At 51.6% G+C, this 20,000-nt stretch overlaps 11 non-coding genes and 1 pseudogene across 11 annotated transcripts; all 12 read left to right on the top strand.

Annotated features, from left to right (window-relative positions):
- Window positions 1–1,239: 1,239 nt before the first annotated feature.
- On the top strand, window positions 1,240–1,348 carry LOC140472359 (5S ribosomal RNA; annotated as a pseudogene).
- Window positions 1,349–2,879: 1,531 nt separating this feature from the next.
- Window positions 2,880–2,998, top strand: LOC140468216 (5S ribosomal RNA). Its single transcript, XR_011955618.1, has one exon. It is a non-coding gene; the product is annotated as a 5S ribosomal RNA (ribosomal RNA).
- Window positions 2,999–4,533: 1,535 nt separating this feature from the next.
- LOC140468264 (5S ribosomal RNA) lies at window positions 4,534–4,652 on the top strand. Its single transcript, XR_011955629.1, has one exon. It is a non-coding gene; the product is annotated as a 5S ribosomal RNA (ribosomal RNA).
- A 1,532-nt stretch (window positions 4,653–6,184) lies between these two features.
- LOC140469498 (5S ribosomal RNA) lies at window positions 6,185–6,303 on the top strand. The gene has a single exon (XR_011956127.1). It is a non-coding gene; the product is annotated as a 5S ribosomal RNA (ribosomal RNA).
- Window positions 6,304–7,834: 1,531 nt separating this feature from the next.
- LOC140470674 (5S ribosomal RNA) lies at window positions 7,835–7,953 on the top strand. Its single transcript, XR_011956598.1, has one exon. It is a non-coding gene; the product is annotated as a 5S ribosomal RNA (ribosomal RNA).
- A 1,531-nt stretch (window positions 7,954–9,484) lies between these two features.
- Window positions 9,485–9,603, top strand: LOC140474739 (5S ribosomal RNA). Its single transcript, XR_011959380.1, has one exon. It is a non-coding gene; the product is annotated as a 5S ribosomal RNA (ribosomal RNA).
- A 1,531-nt stretch (window positions 9,604–11,134) lies between these two features.
- Window positions 11,135–11,253, top strand: LOC140474728 (5S ribosomal RNA). The gene has a single exon (XR_011959371.1). It is a non-coding gene; the product is annotated as a 5S ribosomal RNA (ribosomal RNA).
- A 1,531-nt stretch (window positions 11,254–12,784) lies between these two features.
- Window positions 12,785–12,903, top strand: LOC140468308 (5S ribosomal RNA). Its single transcript, XR_011955633.1, has one exon. It is a non-coding gene; the product is annotated as a 5S ribosomal RNA (ribosomal RNA).
- A 1,535-nt stretch (window positions 12,904–14,438) lies between these two features.
- On the top strand, window positions 14,439–14,557 carry LOC140474717 (5S ribosomal RNA). Its single transcript, XR_011959360.1, has one exon. It is a non-coding gene; the product is annotated as a 5S ribosomal RNA (ribosomal RNA).
- A 1,531-nt stretch (window positions 14,558–16,088) lies between these two features.
- Window positions 16,089–16,207, top strand: LOC140474706 (5S ribosomal RNA). Its single transcript, XR_011959350.1, has one exon. It is a non-coding gene; the product is annotated as a 5S ribosomal RNA (ribosomal RNA).
- A 1,531-nt stretch (window positions 16,208–17,738) lies between these two features.
- LOC140474697 (5S ribosomal RNA) lies at window positions 17,739–17,857 on the top strand. The gene has a single exon (XR_011959339.1). It is a non-coding gene; the product is annotated as a 5S ribosomal RNA (ribosomal RNA).
- A 1,531-nt stretch (window positions 17,858–19,388) lies between these two features.
- LOC140475805 (5S ribosomal RNA) lies at window positions 19,389–19,507 on the top strand. The gene has a single exon (XR_011960292.1). It is a non-coding gene; the product is annotated as a 5S ribosomal RNA (ribosomal RNA).
- The last annotated feature ends 493 nt before the right edge of the window (window positions 19,508–20,000 follow it).

Raw genomic sequence — 20,000 nt, 5'->3', positions numbered from 1 at the left:
TCATGGCTGATCATCCTTAATCAGTATCCTGTTCCTGCCTTATCTCCATAAGCCTTGATTCCACTATCCTTGAGAGCTCTGTCCAACTCTTTCTTCAATGAATCCAGAGACTGGGCCTCCACTGCCCTCTGGGGCAGAGCATTCCACACAGCCACCACTCTCTGGGTGAAGACGTTTCTCCTCATCTCTGTCCTAAACGGTCTACCCCGTATTTTTAAGCTGTGTCCTCTGTTTCGGCACTCACGTTTCCTGCCGCCAGAGTGTCCAATCCTTTGATAATCTTATATGTCTCAACCAGATCCCCTCTCAGTCTTCTAAACTCAAGGGTACACAAGCCCAGTCGCTCCAGTCTTTCAGTGTAAGGTAATCCCGCCATTCCAGGAATTGACCTCGTCAACCTACGCTGCACTCCCTCAATAGCCAGAATGTGTCTCCTCAAATTTGGAGACCAGAACTGCACACAGTACTCCAGGTGTGGTCTCACCAGGGCCCTGTACACCTGCAGAAGAACCTCTTTGCTTCTGTACTCGATCCCTCTTGTTATGAAGGCCAGCATGCTATTAGCCTTCTTCACTACCTGCTGTACCTGCATGCTGACCTTCATTGAGTGGTGTACAAGAACCCCCAGATCTCTCGGTACTGTCCCTTGACCGAAATTGATTCCATTTAGGTAGTAATCTGCCTTCCTGTTCTTGCCACCAAAGTGGATAAGCATCCATTTATCCACATTAAAGTGCATCTGCCATGCATCTGACCACTCACCTAACTTGTCCAGGTCACCCGGTAATCTCCTAACATCCTCATCACATTTCACCCTGCCACCCAGCTCAGTATCATCAGCAAATTTGCTAATGTTATTGCTAATAGCATCTTCTATATCATGAACATATATTGTAAAAAGCTGCGGTCCCAGTACTGATCCCTGCGGTACCCCACTGGTCACTGCCTGCCATTCCGAAATGGAGGCGTGGAGGAGTGTGGAAGGATGAGAGAATGCAGGCTGCAGCCCTATGAAGCAGGGGGAGGTCTTGCAGTTGGCCTGTGTGGGGATGTGGGATACGACAGGAGCCTGGTGGGCAAGGGCTAGCTGGAGGGAGGGAGGGAGGGAAGCACGCACGGAGGAGGAAGAGCAAAGAGAAAAGAGAGAAAAAAAAAACAAAGGGGATCAAGAGAAAGAGCAGCAAAGAAAATGTGGCTGGCCAGCACGCCTTGAAGTGGGGAGAAAAGGCTGGCGCCAGCGCCTGCGGCCATACTAGTCTGAAAACGTCTGATCTCGGAAGCTAAGCAGACTCAGGCCTGGTTAGTACTTGGATGGGAGACCGCCTGGGAATACCAGGTGCAGTAGGCTTTTTCCGCCAGCAGGGGCTGCTCAAGTCACCCCTCTGCACTCGTGTTGGGCCACGCACGCAATGCAGCGACAGGTTATTTTTGCTGCCGCTGTGCCTGGCATCAGTCTCCTGCAGGCAGGAGACAGGGAGGGGAGGAGAGCGGAGCGCTGCCAAAATCAGCAAGAAAGACGGAAAGAAAGGGATTGGGGCTGCACGCTGTCTGCGGCTGGCAGTCAGGAAAGGAGGACAATAGACAATAGGTGCAGGAGTTGGCCATTCTGCCCTTGGAGCCTGCACCACCATTCAATATGATCATGGCTGATCATCCTTAATCAGTATCCTGTTCCTGCCTTATCTCCATAAGCCTTGATTCCACTATCCTTGAGAGCTCTGTCCAACTCTTTCTTCAATGAATCCAGAGACTGGGCCTCCACTGCCCTCTGGGGCAGAGCATTCCACACAGCCACCACTCTCTGGGTGAAGACGTTTCTCCTCATCTCTGTCCTAAACGGTCTACCCCGTATTTTTAAGCTGTGTCCTCTGTTTCGGCACTCACGTTTCCTGCCGCCAGAGTGTCCAATCCTTTGATAATCTTATATGTCTCAACCAGATCCCCTCTCAGTCTTCTAAACTCAAGGGTACACAAGCCCAGTCGCTCCAGTCTTTCAGTGTAAGGTAATCCCGCCATTCCAGGAATTGACCTCGTCAACCTACGCTGCACTCCCTCAATAGCCAGAATGTCTCTCCTCAAATTTGGAGACCAGAACTGCACACAGTACTCCAGGTGTGGTCTCACCAGGGCCCTGTACACCTGCAGAAGAACCTCTTTGCTTCTGTACTCGATCCCTCTTGTTATGAAGGCCAGCATGCTATTAGCCTTCTTCACTACCTGCTGTACCTGCATGCTTACCTTCATTGAGTGGTGTACAAGAACCCCCAGATCTCTCGGTACTGTCCCTTGACCGAAATTGATTCCATTTAGGAAGTAATCTGCCTTCCTGTTCTTGCCACCAAAGTGGATAAGCATCCATTTATCCACATTAAAGTGCATCTGCCATGCATCTGACCACTCACCTAACTTGTCCAGGTCACCCGGTAATCTCCTAACATCCTCATCACATTTCACCCTGCCACCCAGCTCAGTATCATCAGTAAATTTGCTAATGTTATTGCTAATAGCATCTTCTATATCATGAACATATATTGTAAAAAGCTGCGGTCCCAGTACTGATCCCTGCGGTACCCCACTGGTCACTGCCTGCCATTCCGAAATGGAGGCGTGGAGGAGTGTGGAAGGATGAGAGAATGCAGGCTGCAGCCCTATGAAGCAGGGGGAGGTCTTGCAGTTGGCCTGTGTGGGGATGTGGGAGACGACAGGAGCCTGGTGGGCAAGGGCTAGCTGGAGGGAGGGAGGGAGGGAAGCACGCACGGAGGAGGAAGAGCAAAGAGAAAAGAGAGAAAAAAAAAACAAAGGGGATCAAGAGAAAGAGCAGCAAAGAAAATGTGGCTGGCCAGCACGCCTTGAAGTGGGGAGAAAAGGCAGGGGCCAGCGCCTACGGCCATACTAGTCTGAAAACGCCCGATCTCGTCTGATCTCGGAAGCTAAGCAGACTCAGGCCTGGTTAGTACTTGGATGGGAGACCGCCTGGGAATACCAGGTGCTGTAGGCTTTTTCCGCCAGCAGGGGCTGCTCAAGTCACCCCTCTGCACTCGTGTTGGGCCACGCACGCAATGCAGCGACAGGTTATTTTTGCTGCCGCTGTGCCTGGCATCAGTCTCCTGCAGGCAGGAGACAGGGAGGGGAGGAGAGCGGAGCGCTGCCAAAATCAGCAAGAAAGACGGAAAGAAAGGGATTGGGGCTGCACGCTGTCTGCGGCTGGCAGTCAGGAAAGGAGGACAATAGACAATAGGTGCAGGAGTTGGCCATTCTGCCCTTGGAGCCTGCACCACCATTCAATATGATCATGGCTGATCATCCTTAATCAGTATCCTGTTCCTGCCTTATCTCCATAAGCCTTGATTCCACTATCCTTGAGAGCTCTGTCCAACTCTTTCTTCAATGAATCCAGAGACTGGGCCTCCACTGCCCTCTGGGGCAGAGCATTCCACACAGCCACCACTCTCTGGGTGAAGACGTTTCTCCTCATCTCTGTCCTAAACGGTCTACCCTGTATTTTTAAGCTGTGTCCTCTGTTTCGGCACTCACGTTTCCTGCCGCCAGAATGTCCAATCCTTTGATAATCTTATATGTCTCAACCAGATCCCCTCTCAGTCTTCTAAACTCAAGGGTACACAAGCCCAGTCGCTCCAGTCTTTCAGTGTAAGGTAATCCCGCCATTCCAGGAATTGACCTCGTCAACCTACGCTGCACTCCCTCAATAGCCAGAATGTGTCTCCTCAAATTTGGAGACCAGAACTGCACACAGTACTCCAGGTGTGGTCTCACCAGGGCCCTGTACACCTGCAGAAGAACCTCTTTGCTTCTGTACTCGATCCCTCTTGTTATGAAGGCCAGCATGCTATTAGCCTTCTTCACTACCTGCTGTACCTGCATGCTAACCTTCATTGAGTGGTGTACAAGAACCCCCAGATCTCTCGGTACTGTCCCTTGACCGAAATTGATTCCATTTAGGTAGTAATCTGCCTTCCTGTTCTTGCCACCAAAGTGGATAAGCATCCATTTATCCACATTAAAGTGCATCTGCCATGCATCTGACCACTCACCTAACTTGTCCAGGTCACCCGGTAATCTCCTAACATCCTCATCACATTTCACCCTGCCACCCAGCTCAGTATCATCAGCAAATTTGCTAATGTTATTGCTAATAGCATCTTCTATATCATGAACATATATTGTAAAAAGCTGCGGTCCCAGTACTGATCCCTGCGGTACCCCACTGGTCACTGCCTGCCATTCCGAAATGGAGGCGTGGAGGAGTGTGGAAGGATGAGAGAATGCAGGCTGCAGCCCTATGAAGCAGGGGGAGGTCTTGCAGTTGGCCTGTGTGGGGATGTGGGAGACGACAGGAGCCTGTTGGGCAAGGGCTAGCTGGAGGGAGGGAGGGAGGGAGGGAAGCACGCACGGAGGAGGAAGAGCAAAGAGAAAAGAGAGAAAAAAAAAACAAAGGGGATCAAGAGAAAGAGCAGCAAAGAAAATGTGGCTGGCCAGCACGCCTTGAAGTGGGGAGAAAAGGCAGGGGCCAGCGCCTACGGCCATACTAGTCTGAAAACGCCCGATCTCGTCTGATCTTGGAAGCTAAGCAGACTCAGGCCTGGTTAGTACTTGGATGGGAGACCGCCTGGGAATACCAGGTGCAGTAGGCTTTTTCCGCCAGCAGGGGCTGCTCAAGTCACCCCTCTGCACTCGTGTTGGGCCACGCACGCAATGCAGCGACAGGTTGTTTTTGCTGCCGCTGTGCCTGGCATCAGTCTCCTGCAGGCAGGAGACAGGGAGGGGAGGAGAGCGGAGCGCTGCCAAAATCAGCAAGAAAGACGGAAAGAAAGGGATTGGGGCTGCACGCTGTCTGCGGCTGGCAGTCAGGAAAGGAGGACAATAGACAATAGGTGCAGGAGTTGGCCATTCTGCCCTTGGAGCCTGCACCACCATTCAATATGATCATGGCTGATCATCCTTAATCAGTATCCTGTTCCTGCTTTATCTCCATAAGCCTTGATTCCACTATCCTTGAGAGCTCTGTCCAACTCTTTCTTCAATGAATCCAGAGACTGGGCCTCCACTGCCCTCTGGGGCAGAGCATTCCACACAGCCACCACTCTCTGGGTGAAGACGTTTCTCCTCATCTCTGTCCTAAACGGTCTACCCCGTATTTTTAAGCTGTGTCCTCTGTTTCGGCACTCACGTTTCCTGCCGCCAGAGTGTCCAATCCTTTGATAATCCTATATGTCTCAACCAGATCCCCTCTCAGTTTTCTAAACTCAAGGGTACACAAGCCCAGTCGCTCCAGTCTTTCAGTGTTAAGGTAATCCCGCCATTCCAGGAATTGATCTCGTCAACCTACGCTGCACTCCCTCAATAGCCAGAATGTCTCTCCTCAAATTTGGAGACCAGAACTGCACACAGTACTCCAGGTGTGGTCTCACCAGGGCCCTGTACACCTGCAGAAGAACCTCTTTGCTTCTGTACTCGATCCCTCTTGTTATGAAGGCCAGCATGCTATTAGCCTTCTTCACTACCTGCTGTACCTGCATGCTTACCTTCATTGAGTGGTGTACAAGAACCCCCAGATCTCTCGGTACTGTCCCTTGACCGAAATTGATTCCATTTAGGTAGTAATCTGCCTTCCTGTTCTTGCCACCAAAGTGGATAAGCATCCATTTATCCACATTAAAGTGCATCTGCCATGCATCTGACCACTCACCTAACTTGTCCAGGTCACCCGGTAATCTCCTAACATCCTCATCACATTTCACCCTGCCACCCAGCTCAGTATCATCAGCAAATTTGCTAATGTTATTGCTAATAGCATCTTCTATATCATGAACATATATTGTAAAAAGCTGCGGTCCCAGTACTGATCCCTGCGGTACCCCACTGGTCACTGCCTGCCATTCCGAAATGGAGGCGTGGAGGAGTGTGGAAGGATGAGAGAATGCAGGCTGCAGCCCTATGAAGCAGGGGGAGGTCTTGCAGTTGGCCTGTGTGGGGATGTGGGAGACGACAGGAGCCTGGTGGGCAAGGGCTAGCTGGAGGGAGGGAGGGAGGGAAGCACGCACGGAGGAGGAAGAGCAAAGAGAAAAGAGAGAAAAAAAAAACAAAGGGGATCAAGAGAAAGAGCAGCAAAGAAAATGTGGCTGGCCAGCACGCCTTGAAGTGGGGAGAAAAGGCAGGGGCCAGCGCCTACGGCCATACTAGTCTGAAAACGCCCGATCTCGTCTGATCTTGGAAGCTAAGCAGATTCAGGCCTGGTTAGTACTTGGATGGGAGACCGCCTGGGAATACCAGGTGCAGTAGGCTTTTTCCGCCAGCAGGGGCTGCTCAAGTCACCCCTCTGCACTCGTGTTGGGCCACGCACGCAATGCAGCGACAGGTTATTTTTGCTGCCGCTGTGCCTGGCATCAGTCTCCTGCAGGCAGGAGACAGGGAGGGGAGGAGAGCGGAGCGCTGCCAAAATCAGCAAGAAAGACGGAAAGAAAGGGATTGGGGCTGCACGCTGTCTGCGGCTGGCAGTCAGGAAAGGAGGACAATAGACAATAGGTGCAGGAGTTGGCCATTCTGCCCTTGGAGCCTGCACCACCATTCAATATGATCATGGCTGATCATCCTTAATCAGTATCCTGTTCCTGCCTTATCTCCATAAGCCTTGATTCCACTATCCTTGAGAGCTCTGTCCAACTCTTTCTTCAATGAATCCAGAGACTGGGCCTCCACTGCCCTCTGGGGCAGAGCATTCCACACAGCCACCACTCTCTGGGTGAAGACGTTTCTCCTCATCTCTGTCCTAAACGGTCTACCCCGTATTTTTAAGCTGTGTCCTCTGTTTCGGCACTCACGTTTCCTGCCGCCAGAGTGTCCAATCCTTTGATAATCTTATATGTCTCAACCAGATCCCCTCTCAGTCTTCTAAACTCAAGGGTACACAAGCCCAGTCGCTCCAGTCTTTCAGTGTAAGGTAATCCCGCCATTCCAGGAATTGACCTCGTCAACCTAGGCTGCACTCCCTCAATAGCCAGAATGTCTCTCCTCAAATTTGGAGACCAGAACTGCACACAGTACTCCAGGTGTGGTCTCACCAGGGCCCTGTACACCTGCAGAAGAACCTCTTTGCTTCTGTACTCGATCCCTCTTGTTATGAAGGCCAGCATGCTATTAGCCTTCTTCACTACCTGCTGTACCTGCATGCTTACCTTCATTGAGTGGTGTACAAGAACCCCCAGATCTCTCGGTACTGTCCCTTGACCGAAATTGATTCCATTTAGGAAGTAATCTGCCTTCCTGTTCTTGCCACCAAAGTGGATAAGCATCCATTTATCCACATTAAAGTGCATCTGCCATGCATCTGACCACTCACCTAACTTGTCCAGGTCACCCGGTAATCTCCTAACATCCTCATCACATTTCACCCTGCCACCCAGCTCAGTATCATCAGTAAATTTGCTAATGTTATTGCTAATAGCATCTTCTATATCATGAACATATATTGTAAAAAGCTGCGGTCCCAGTACTGATCCCTGCGGTACCCCACTGGTCACTGCCTGCCATTCCGAAATGGAGGCGTGGAGGAGTGTGGAAGGATGAGAGAATGCAGGCTGCAGCCCTATGAAGCAGGGGGAGGTCTTGCAGTTGGCCTGTGTGGGGATGTGGGAGACGACAGGAGCCTGGTGGGCAAGGGCTAGCTGGAGGGAGGGAGGGAGGGAAGCACGCACGGAGGAGGAAGAGCAAAGAGAAAAGAGAGAAAAAAAAAACAAAGGGGATCAAGAGAAAGAGCAGCAAAGAAAATGTGGCTGGCCAGCACGCCTTGAAGTGGGGAGAAAAGGCAGGGGGTAGCGCCTACGGCCATACTAGTCTGAAAACGCCTGATCTCGTCTGATCTCGGAAGCTAAGCAGACTCAGGCCTGGTTAGTACTTGTGTGGGAGACCGCCTGGGAATACCAGGTGCAGTCGGCTTTTTCCGCCAGCAGGGGCTGCTCAAGTCACCCCTCTGCACTCGTGTTGGGCCACGCACGCAATGCAGCGACAGGTTATTTTTGCTGCCGCTGTGCCTGGCATCAGTCTCCTGCAGGCAGGAGACAGGGAGGGGAGGAGAGCGGAGCGCTGCCAAAATCAGCAAGAAAGACGGAAAGAAAGGGATTGGGGCTGCACGCTGTCTGCGGCTGGCAGTCAGGAAAGGAGGACAATAGACAATAGGTGCAGGAGTTGGCCATTCTGCCCTTGGAGCCTGCACCACCATTCAATATGATCATGGCTGATCATCCTTAATCAGTATCCTGTTCCTGCCTTATCTCCATAAGCCTTGATTCCACTATCCTTGAGAGCTCTGTCCAACTCTTTCTTCAATGAATCCAGAGACTGGGCCTCCACTGCCCTCTGGGGCAGAGCATTCCACACAGCCACCACTCTCTGGGTGAAGACGTTTCTCCTCATCTCTGTCCTAAACGGTCTACCCCGTATTTTTAAGCTGTGTCCTCTGTTTCGGCACTCACGTTTCCTGCCGCCAGAGTGTCCAATCCTTTGATAATCCTATATGTCTCAACCAGATCCCCTCTCAGTCTTCTAAACTCAAGGGTACACAAGCCCAGTCGCTCCAGTCTTTCAGTGTCAGGTAATCCCGCCATTCCAGGAATTGACCTCGTCAACCTACGCTGCACTCCCTCAATAGCCAGAATGTCTCTCCTCAAATTTGGAGACCAGATCTGCACACAGTACTCCAGGTGTGGTCTCACCAGGGCCCTGTACACCTGCAGAAGAACCTCTTTGCTTCTGTACTCGATCCCTCTTGTTATGAAGGCCAGCATGCTATTAGCCTTCTTCACTACCTGCTGTACCTGCATGCTGACCTTCATTGAGTGGTGTACAAGAACCCCCAGATCTCTCGGTACTGTCCCTTGACCGAAATTGATTCCATTTAGGTAGTAATCTGCCTTCCTGTTCTTGCCACCAAAGTGGATAAGCATCCATTTATCCACATTAAAGTGCATCTGCCATGCATCTGACCACTCACCTAACTTGTCCAGGTCACCCGGTAATCTCCTAACATCCTCATCACATTTCACCCTGCCACCCAGCTCAGTATCATCAGCAAATTTGCTAATGTTATTGCTAATAGCATCTTCTATATCATGAACATATATTGTAAAAAGCTGCGGTCCCAGTACTGATCCCTGCGGTACCCCACTGGTCACTGCCTGCCATTCCGAAATGGAGGCGTGGAGGAGTGTGGAAGGATGAGAGAATGCAGGCTGCAGCCCTATGAAGCAGGGGGAGGTCTTGCAGTTGGCCTGTGTGGGGATGTGGGAGACGACAGGAGCCTGGTGGGCAAGGGCTAGCTGGAGGGAGGGAGGGAGGGAAGCACGCACGGAGGAGGAAGAGCAAAGAGAAAAGAGAGAAAAAAAAAACAAAGGGGATCAAGAGAAAGAGCAGCAAAGAAAATGTGGCTGGCCAGCACGCCTTGAAGTGGGGAGAAAAGGCAGGGGCCAGCGCCTACGGCCATACTAGTCTGAAAACGCCCGATCTCGTCTGATCTCGGAAGCTAAGCAGACTCAGGCCTGGTTAGTACTTGGATGGGAGACCGCCTGGGAATACCAGGTGCAGTAGGCTTTTTCCGCCAGCAGGGGCTGCTCAAGTCACCCCTCTGCACTCGTGTTGGGCCACGCACGCAATGCAGCGACAGGTTATTTTTGCTGCCGCTGTGCCTGGCATCAGTCTCCTGCAGGCAGGAGACAGGGAGGGGAGGAGAGCGGAGCGCTGCCAAAATCAGCAAGAAAGACGGAAAGAAAGGGATTGGGGCTGCACGCTGTCTGCGGCTGGCAGTCAGGAAAGGAGGACAATAGACAATAGGTGCAGGAGTTGGCCATTCTGCCCTTGGAGCCTGCACCACCATTCAATATGATCATGGCTGATCATCCTTAATCAGTATCCTGTTCCTGCCTTATCTCCATAAGCCTTGATTCCACTATCCTTGAGAGCTCTGTCCAACTCTTTCTTCAATGAATCCAGAGACTGGGCCTCCACTGCCCTCTGGGGCAGAGCATTCCACACAGCCACCACTCTCTGGGTGAAGACGTTTCTCCTCATCTCTGTCCTAAACGGTCTACCCCGTATTTTTAAGCTGTGTCCTCTGTTTCGGCACTCACGTTTCCTGCCGCCAGAGTGTCCAATCCTTTGATAATCTTATATGTCTCAACCAGATCCCCTCTCAGTCTTCTAAACTCAAGGGTACACAAGCCCAGTCGCTCCAGTCTTTCAGTGTAAGGTAATCCCGCCATTCCAGGAATTGACCTCGTCAACCTACGCTGCACTCCCTCAATAGCCAGAATGTGTCTCCTCAAATTTGGAGACCAGAACTGCACACAGTACTCCAGGTGTGGTCTCACCAGGGCCCTGTACACCTGCAGAAGAACCTCTTTGCTTCTGTACTCGATCCCTCTTGTTATGAAGGCCAGCATGCTATTAGCCTTCTTCACTACCTGCTGTACCTGCATGCTGACCTTCATTGAGTGGTGTACAAGAACCCCCAGATCTCTCGGTACTGTCCCTTGACCGAAATTGATTCCATTTAGGTAGTAATCTGCCTTCCTGTTCTTGCCACCAAAGTGGATAAGCATCCATTTATCCACATTAAAGTGCATCTGCCATGCATCTGACCACTCACCTAACTTGTCCAGGTCACCCGGTAATCTCCTAACATCCTCATCACATTTCACCCTGCCACCCAGCTCAGTATCATCAGCAAATTTGCTAATGTTATTGCTAATAGCATCTTCTATATCATGAACATATATTGTAAAAAGCTGCGGTCCCAGTACTGATCCCTGCGGTACCCCACTGGTCACTGCCTGCCATTCCGAAATGGAGGCGTGGAGGAGTGTGGAAGGATGAGAGAATGCAGGCTGCAGCCCTATGAAGCAGGGGGAGGTCTTGCAGTTGGCCTGTGTGGGGATGTGGGATACGACAGGAGCCTGGTGGGCAAGGGCTAGCTGGAGGGAGGGAGGGAGGGAAGCACGCACGGAGGAGGAAGAGCAAAGAGAAAAGAGAGAAAAAAAAAACAAAGGGGATCAAGAGAAAGAGCAGCAAAGAAAATGTGGCTGGCCAGCACGCCTTGAAGTGGGGAGAAAAGGCTGGCGCCAGCGCCTACGGCCATACTAGTCTGAAAACGCCCGATCTCGTCTGATCTCGGAAGCTAAGCAGACTCAGGCCTGGTTAGTACTTGGATGGGAGACCGCCTGGGAATACCAGGTGCAGTAGGCTTTTTCCGCCAGCAGGGGCTGCTCAAGTCACCCCTCTGCACTCGTGTTGGGCCACGCACGCAATGCAGCGACAGGTTATTTTTGCTGCCGCTGTGCCTGGCATCAGTCTCCTGCAGGCAGGAGACAGGGAGGGGAGGAGAGCGGAGCGCTGCCAAAATCAGCAAGAAAGACGGAAAGAAAGGGATTGGGGCTGCACGCTGTCTGCGGCTGGCAGTCAGGAAAGGAGGACAATAGACAATAGGTGCAGGAGTTGGCCATTCTGCCCTTGGAGCCTGCACCACCATTCAATATGATCATGGCTGATCATCCTTAATCAGTATCCTGTTCCTGCCTTATCTCCATAAGCCTTGATTCCACTATCCTTGAGAGCTCTGTCCAACTCTTTCTTCAATGAATCCAGAGACTGGGCCTCCACTGCCCTCTGGGGCAGAGCATTCCACACAGCCACCACTCTCTGGGTGAAGACGTTTCTCCTCATCTCTGTCCTAAACGGTCTACCCCGTATTTTTAAGCTGTGTCCTCTGTTTCGGCACTCACGTTTCCTGCCGCCAGAGTGTCCAATCCTTTGATAATCTTATATGTCTCAACCAGATCCCCTCTCAGTCTTCTAAACTCAAGGGTACACAAGCCCAGTCGCTCCAGTCTTTCAGTGTAAGGTAATCCCGCCATTCCAGGAATTGACCTCGTCAACCTAGGCTGCACTCCCTCAATAGCCAGAATGTCTCTCCTCAAATTTGGAGACCAGAACTGCACACAGTACTCCAGGTGTGGTCTCACCAGGGCCCTGTACACCTGCAGAAGAACCTCTTTGCTTCTGTACTCGATCCCTCTTGTTATGAAGGCCAGCATGCTATTAGCCTTCTTCACTACCTGCTGTACCTGCATGCTTACCTTCATTGAGTGGTGTACAAGAACCCCCAGATCTCTCGGTACTGTCCCTTGACCGAAATTGATTCCATTTAGGAAGTAATCTGCCTTCCTGTTCTTGCCACCAAAGTGGATAAGCATCCATTTATCCACATTAAAGTGCATCTGCCATGCATCTGACCACTCACCTAACTTGTCCAGGTCACCCGGTAATCTCCTAACATCCTCATCACATTTCACCCTGCCACCCAGCTCAGTATCATCAGTAAATTTGCTAATGTTATTGCTAATAGCATCTTCTATATCATGAACATATATTGTAAAAAGCTGCGGTCCCAGTACTGATCCCTGCGGTACCCCACTGGTCACTGCCTGCCATTCCGAAATGGAGGCGTGGAGGAGTGTGGAAGGATGAGAGAATGCAGGCTGCAGCCCTATGAAGCAGGGGGAGGTCTTGCAGTTGGCCTGTGTGGGGATGTGGGAGACGACAGGAGCCTGGTGGGCAAGGGCTAGCTGGAGGGAGGGAGGGAGGGAAGCACGCACGGAGGAGGAAGAGCAAAGAGAAAAGAGAGAAAAAAAAAACAAAGGGGATCAAGAGAAAGAGCAGCAAAGAAAATGTGGCTGGCCAGCACGCCTTGAAGTGGGGAGAAAAGGCAGGGGCCAGCGCCTACGGCCATACTAGTCTGAAAACACCTGATCTCGTCTGATCTCGGAAGCTAAGCAGACTCAGGCCTGGTTAGTACTTGGATGGGAGACCGCCTGGGAATACCAGGTACAGTAGGCTTTTTCCGCCAGCAGGGGCTGCTCAAGTCACCCCTCTGCACTCGTGTTGGGCCACGCACGCAATGCAGCGACAGGTTATTTTTGCTGCCGCTGTGCCTGGCATCAGTCTCCTGCAGGCAGGAGACAGGGAGGGGAGGAGAGCGGAGCGCTGCCAAAATCAGCAAGAAAGACGGAAAGAAAGGGATTGGGGCTGCACGCTGTCTGCGGCTGGCAGTCAGGAAAGGAGGACAATAGACAATAGGTGCAGGAGTTGGCCATTCTGCCCTTGGAGCCTGCACCACCATTCAATATGATCATGGCTGATCATCCTTAATCAGTATCCTGTTCCTGCCTTATCTCCATAAGCCTTGATTCCACTATCCTTGAGAGCTCTGTCCAACTCTTTCTTCAATGAATCCAGAGACTGGGCCTCCACTGCCCTCTGGGGCAGAGCATTCCACACAGCCACCACTCTCTGGGTGAAGACGTTTCTCCTCATCTCTGTCCTAAACGGTCTACCCCGTATTTTTAAGCTGTGTCCTCTGTTTCGGCACTCACGTTTCCTGCCGCCAGAGTGTCCAATCCTTTGATAATCCTATATGTCTCAACCAGATCCCCTCTCAGTCTTCTAAACTCAAGGGTACACAAGCCCAGTCGCTCCAGTCTTTCAGTGTAAGGTAATCCCGCCATTCCAGGAATTGACCTCGTCAACCTACGCTGCACTCCCTCAATAGCCAGAATGTCTCTCCTCAAATTTGGAGACCAGATCTGCACACAGTACTCCAGGTGTGGTCTCACCAGGGCCCTGTACACCTGCAGAAGAACCTCTTTGCTTCTGTACTCGATCCCTCTTGTTATGAAGGCCAGCATGCTATTAGCCTTCTTCACTACCTGCTGTACCTGCATGCTGACCTTCATTGAGTGGTGTACAAGAACCCCCAGATCTCTCGGTACTGTCCCTTGACCGAAATTGATTCCATTTAGGTAGTAATCTGCCTTCCTGTTCTTGCCACCAAAGTGGATAAGCATCCATTTATCCACATTAAAGTGCATCTGCCATGCATCTGACCACTCACCTAACTTGTCCAGGTCACCCGGTAATCTCCTAACATCCTCATCACATTTCACCCTGCCACCCAGCTCAGTATCATCAGCAAATTTGCTAATGTTATTGCTAATAGCATCTTCTATATCATGAACATATATTGTAAAAAGCTGCGGTCCCAGTACTGATCCCTGCGGTACCCCACTGGTCACTGCCTGCCATTCCGAAATGGAGGCGTGGAGGAGTGTGGAAGGATGAGAGAATGCAGGCTGCAGCCCTATGAAGCAGGGGGAGGTCTTGCAGTTGGCCTGTGTGGGGATGTGGGAGACGACAGGAGCCTGGTGGGCAAGGGCTAGCTGGAGGGAGGGAGGGAGGGAGGGAAGCACGCACGGAGGAGGAAGAGCAAAGAGAAAAGAGAGAAAAAAAAAACAAAGGGGATCAAGAGAAAGAGCAGCAAAGAAAATGTGGCTGGCCAGCACGCCTTGAAGTGGGGAGAAAAGGCAGGGGCCAGCGCCTACGGCCATACTAGTCTGAAAACGCCCGATCTCGTCTGATCTCGGAAGCTAAGCAGACTCAGGCCTGGTTAGTACTTGGATGGGAGACCGCCTGGGAATACCAGGTGCAGTAGGCTTTTTCCGCCAGCAGGGGCTGCTCAAGTCACCCCTCTGCACTCGTGTTGGGCCACGCACGCAATGCAGCGACAGGTTATTTTTGCTGCCGCTGTGCCTGGCATCAGTCTCCTGCAGGCAGGAGACAGGGAGGGGAGGAGAGCGGAGCGCTGCCAAAATCAGCAAGAAAGACGGAAAGAAAGGGATTGGGGCTGCACGCTGTCTGCGGCTGGCAGTCAGGAAAGGAGGACAATAGACAATAGGTGCAGGAGTTGGCCATTCTGCCCTTGGAGCCTGCACCACCATTCAATATGATCATGGCTGATCATCCTTAATCAGTATCCTGTTCCTGCCTTATCTCCATAAGCCTTGATTCCACTATCCTTGAGAGCTCTGTCCAACTCTTTCTTCAATGAATCCAGAGACTGGGCCTCCACTGCCCTCTGGGGCAGAGCATTCCACACAGCCACCACTCTCTGGGTGAAGACGTTTCTCCTCATCTCTGTCCTAAACGGTCTACCCCGTATTTTTAAGCTGTGTCCTCTGTTTCGGCACTCACGTTTCCTGCCGCCAGAGTGTCCAATCCTTTGATAATCTTATATGTCTCAACCAGATCCCCTCTCAGTCTTCTAAACTCAAGGGTACACAAGCCCAGTCGCTCCAGTCTTTCAGTGTAAGGTAATCCCGCCATTCCAGGAATTGACCTCGTCAACCTACGCTGCACTCCCTCAATAGCCAGAATGTGTCTCCTCAAATTTGGAGACCAGAACTGCACACAGTACTCCAGGTGTGGTCTCACCAGGGCCCTGTACACCTGCAGAAGAACCTCTTTGCTTCTGTACTCGATCCCTCTTGTTATGAAGGCCAGCATGCTATTAGCCTTCTTCACTACCTGCTGTACCTGCATGCTGACCTTCATTGAGTGGTGTACAAGAACCCCCAGATCTCTCGGTACTGTCCCTTGACCGAAATTGATTCCATTTAGGTAGTAATCTGCCTTCCTGTTCTTGCCACCAAAGTGGATAAGCATCCATTTATCCACATTAAAGTGCATCTGCCATGCATCTGACCACTCACCTAACTTGTCCAGGTCACCCGGTAATCTCCTAACATCCTCATCACATTTCACCCTGCCACCCAGCTCAGTATCATCAGCAAATTTGCTAATGTTATTGCTAATAGCATCTTCTATATCATGAACATATATTGTAAAAAGCTGCGGTCCCAGTACTGATCCCTGCGGTACCCCACTGGTCACTGCCTGCCATTCCGAAATGGAGGCGTGGAGGAGTGTGGAAGGATGAGAGAATGCAGGCTGCAGCCCTATGAAGCAGGGGGAGGTCTTGCAGTTGGCCTGTGTGGGGATGTGGGATACGACAGGAGCCTGGTGGGCAAGGGCTAGCTGGAGGGAGGGAGGGAGGGAAGCACGCACGGAGGAGGAAGAGCAAAGAGAAAAGAGAGAAAAAAAAAACAAAGGGGATCAAGAGAAAGAGCAGCAAAGAAAATGTGGCTGGCCAGCACGCCTTGAAGTGGGGAGAAAAGGCTGGCGCCAGCGCCTACGGCCATACTAGTCTGAAAACGCCCGATCTCGTCTGATCTCGGAAGCTAAGCAGACTCAGGCCTGGTTAGTACTTGGATGGGAGACCGCCTGGGAATACCAGGTGCAGTAGGCTTTTTCCGCCAGCAGGGGCTGCTCAAGTCACCCCTCTGCACTCGTGTTGGGCCACGCACGCAATGCAGCGACAGGTTATTTTTGCTGCCGCTGTGCCTGGCATCAGTCTCCTGCAGGCAGGAGACAGGGAGGGGAGGAGAGCGGAGCGCTGCCAAAATCAGCAAGAAAGACGGAAAGAAAGGGATTGGGGCTGCACGCTGTCTGCGGCTGGCAGTCAGGAAAGGAGGACAATAGACAATAGGTGCAGGAGTTGGCCATTCTGCCCTTGGAGCCTGCACCACCATTCAATATGATCATGGCTGATCATCCTTAATCAGTATCCTGTTCCTGCCTTATCTCCATAAGCCTTGATTCCACTATCCTTGAGAGCTCTGTCCAACTCTTTCTTCAATGAATCCAGAGACTGGGCCTCCACTGCCCTCTGGGGCAGAGCATTCCACACAGCCACCACTCTCTGGGTGAAGACGTTTCTCCTCATCTCTGTCCTAAACGGTCTACCCCGTATTTTTAAGCTGTGTCCTCTGTTTCGGCACTCACGTTTCCTGCCGCCAGAGTGTCCAATCCTTTGATAATCTTATATGTCTCAACCAGATCCCCTCTCAGTCTTCTAAACTCAAGGGTACACAAGCCCAGTCGCTCCAGTCTTTCAGTGTAAGGTAATCCCGCCATTCCAGGAATTGACCTCGTCAACCTAGGCTGCACTCCCTCAATAGCCAGAATGTCTCTCCTCAAATTTGGAGACCAGAACTGCACACAGTACTCCAGGTGTGGTCTCACCAGGGCCCTGTACACCTGCAGAAGAACCTCTTTGCTTCTGTACTCGATCCCTCTTGTTATGAAGGCCAGCATGCTATTAGCCTTCTTCACTACCTGCTGTACCTGCATGCTTACCTTCATTGAGTGGTGTACAAGAACCCCCAGATCTCTCGGTACTGTCCCTTGACCGAAATTGATTCCATTTAGGAAGTAATCTGCCTTCCTGTTCTTGCCACCAAAGTGGATAAGCATCCATTTATCCACATTAAAGTGCATCTGCCATGCATCTGACCACTCACCTAACTTGTCCAGGTCACCCGGTAATCTCCTAACATCCTCATCACATTTCACCCTGCCACCCAGCTCAGTATCATCAGTAAATTTGCTAATGTTATTGCTAATAGCATCTTCTATATCATGAACATATATTGTAAAAAGCTGCGGTCCCAGTACTGATCCCTGCGGTACCCCACTGGTCACTGCCTGCCATTCCGAAATGGAGGCGTGGAGGAGTGTGGAAGGATGAGAGAATGCAGGCTGCAGCCCTATGAAGCAGGGGGAGGTCTTGCAGTTGGCCTGTGTGGGGATGTGGGAGACGACAGGAGCCTGGTGGGCAAGGGCTAGCTGGAGGGAGGGAGGGAGGGAAGCACGCACGGAGGAGGAAGAGCAAAGAGAAAAGAGAGAAAAAAAAAACAAAGGGGATCAAGAGAAAGAGCAGCAAAGAAAATGTGGCTGGCCAGCACGCCTTGAAGTGGGGAGAAAAGGCAGGGGCCAGCGCCTACGGCCATACTAGTCTGAAAACGCCCGATCTCGTCTGATCTCGGAAGCTAAGCAGACTCAGGCCTGGTTAGTACTTGGATGGGAGACCGCCTGGGAATACCAGGTGCAGTAGGCTTTTTCCGCCAGCAGGGGCTGCTCAAGTCACCCCTCTGCACTCGTGTTGGGCCACGCACGCAATGCAGCGACAGGTTATTTTTGCTGCCGCTGTGCCTGGCATCAGTCTCCTGCAGGCAGGAGACAGGGAGGGGAGGAGAGCGGAGCGCTGCCAAAATCAGCAAGAAAGACGGAAAGAAAGGGATTGGGGCTGCACGCTGTCTGCGGCTGGCAGTCAGGAAAGGAGGACAATAGACAATAGGTGCAGGAGTTGGCCATTCTGCCCTTGGAGCCTGCACCACCATTCAATATGATCATGGCTGATCATCCTTAATCAGTATCCTGTTCCTGCCTTATCTCCATAAGCCTTGATTCCACTATCCTTGAGAGCTCTGTCCAACTCTTTCTTCAATGAATCCAGAGACTGGGCCTCCACTGCCCTCTGGGGCAGAGCATTCCACACAGCCACCACTCTCTGGGTGAAGACGTTTCTCCTCATCTCTGTCCTAAACGGTCTACCCCGTATTTTTAAGCTGTGTCCTCTGTTTCGGCACTCACGTTTCCTGCCGCCAGAGTGTCCAATCCTTTGATAATCTTATATGTCTCAACCAGATCCCCTCTCAGTCTTCTAAACTCAAGGGTACACAAGCCCAGTCGCTCCAGTCTTTCAGTGTAAGGTAATCCCGCCATTCCAGGAATTGACCTCGTCAACCTACGCTGCACTCCCTCAATAGCCAGAATGTGTCTCCTCAAATTTGGAGACCAGAACTGCACACAGTACTCCAGGTGTGGTCTCACCAGGGCCCTGTACACCTGCAGAAGAACCTCTTTGCTTCTGTACTCGATCCCTCTTGTTATGAAGGCCAGCATGCTATTAGCCTTCTTCACTACCTGCTGTACCTGCATGCTGACCTTCATTGAGTGGTGTACAAGAACCCCCAGATCTCTCGGTACTGTCCCTTGACCGAAATTGATTCCATTTAGGTAGTAATCTGCCTTCCTGTTCTTGCCACCAAAGTGGATAAGCATCCATTTATCCACATTAAAGTGCATCTGCCATGCATCTGACCACTCACCTAACTTGTCCAGGTCACCCGGTAATCTCCTAACATCCTCATCACATTTCACCCTGCCACCCAGCTCAGTATCATCAGCAAATTTGCTAATGTTATTGCTAATAGCATCTTCTATATCATGAACATATATTGTAAAAAGCTGCGGTCCCAGTACTGATCCCTGCGGTACCCCACTGGTCACTGCCTGCCATTCCGAAATGGAGGCGTGGAGGAGTGTGGAAGGATGAGAGAATGCAGGCTGCAGCCCTATGAAGCAGGGGGAGGTCTTGCAGTTGGCCTGTGTGGGGATGTGGGATACGACAGGAGCCTGGTGGGCAAGGGCTAGCTGGAGGGAGGGAGGGAGGGAAGCACGCACGGAGGAGGAAGAGCAAAGAGAAAAGAGAGAAAAAAAAAACAAAGGGGATCAAGAGAAAGAGCAGCAAAGAAAATGTGGCTGGCCAGCACGCCTTGAAGTGGGGAGAAAAGGCTGGCGCCAGCGCCTGCGGCCATACTAGTCTGAAAACGCCCGATCTCGTCTGATCTCGGAAGCTAAGCAGACTCAGGCCTGGTTAGTACTTGGATGGGAGACCGCCTGGGAATACCAGGTGCAGTAGGCTTTTTCCGCCAGCAGGGGCTGCTCAAGTCACCCCTCTGCACTCGTGTTGGGCCACGCACGCAATGCAGCGACAGGTTATTTTTGCTGCCGCTGTGCCTGGCATCAGTCTCCTGCAGGCAGGAGACAGGGAGGGGAGGAGAGCGGAGCGCTGCCAAAATCAGCAAGAAAGACGGAAAGAAAGGGATTGGGGCTGCACGCTGTCTGCGGCTGGCAGTCAGGAAAGGAGGACAATAGACAATAGGTGCAGGAGTTGGCCATTCTGCCCTTGGAGCCTGCACCACCATTCAATATGATCATGGCTGATCATCCTTAATCAGTATCCTGTTCCTGCCTTATCTCCATAAGCCTTGATTCCACTATCCTTGAGAGCTCTGTCCAACTCTTTCTTCAATGAATCCAGAGACTGGGCCTCCACTGCCCTCTGGGGCAGAGCATTCCACACAGCCACCACTCTCTGGGTGAAGACGTTTCTCCTCATCTCTGTCCTAAACGGT

This window comes from Chiloscyllium punctatum, chromosome 3 (assembly GCF_047496795.1).
Source record: "Chiloscyllium punctatum isolate Juve2018m chromosome 3, sChiPun1.3, whole genome shotgun sequence".
Taxonomy (NCBI): Eukaryota; Metazoa; Chordata; class Chondrichthyes; order Orectolobiformes; family Hemiscylliidae; genus Chiloscyllium; species Chiloscyllium punctatum.
The sequence above is the reverse complement of the archived record's forward strand: the minus strand, read 5'-3'. Positions and strand labels throughout refer to the sequence as shown.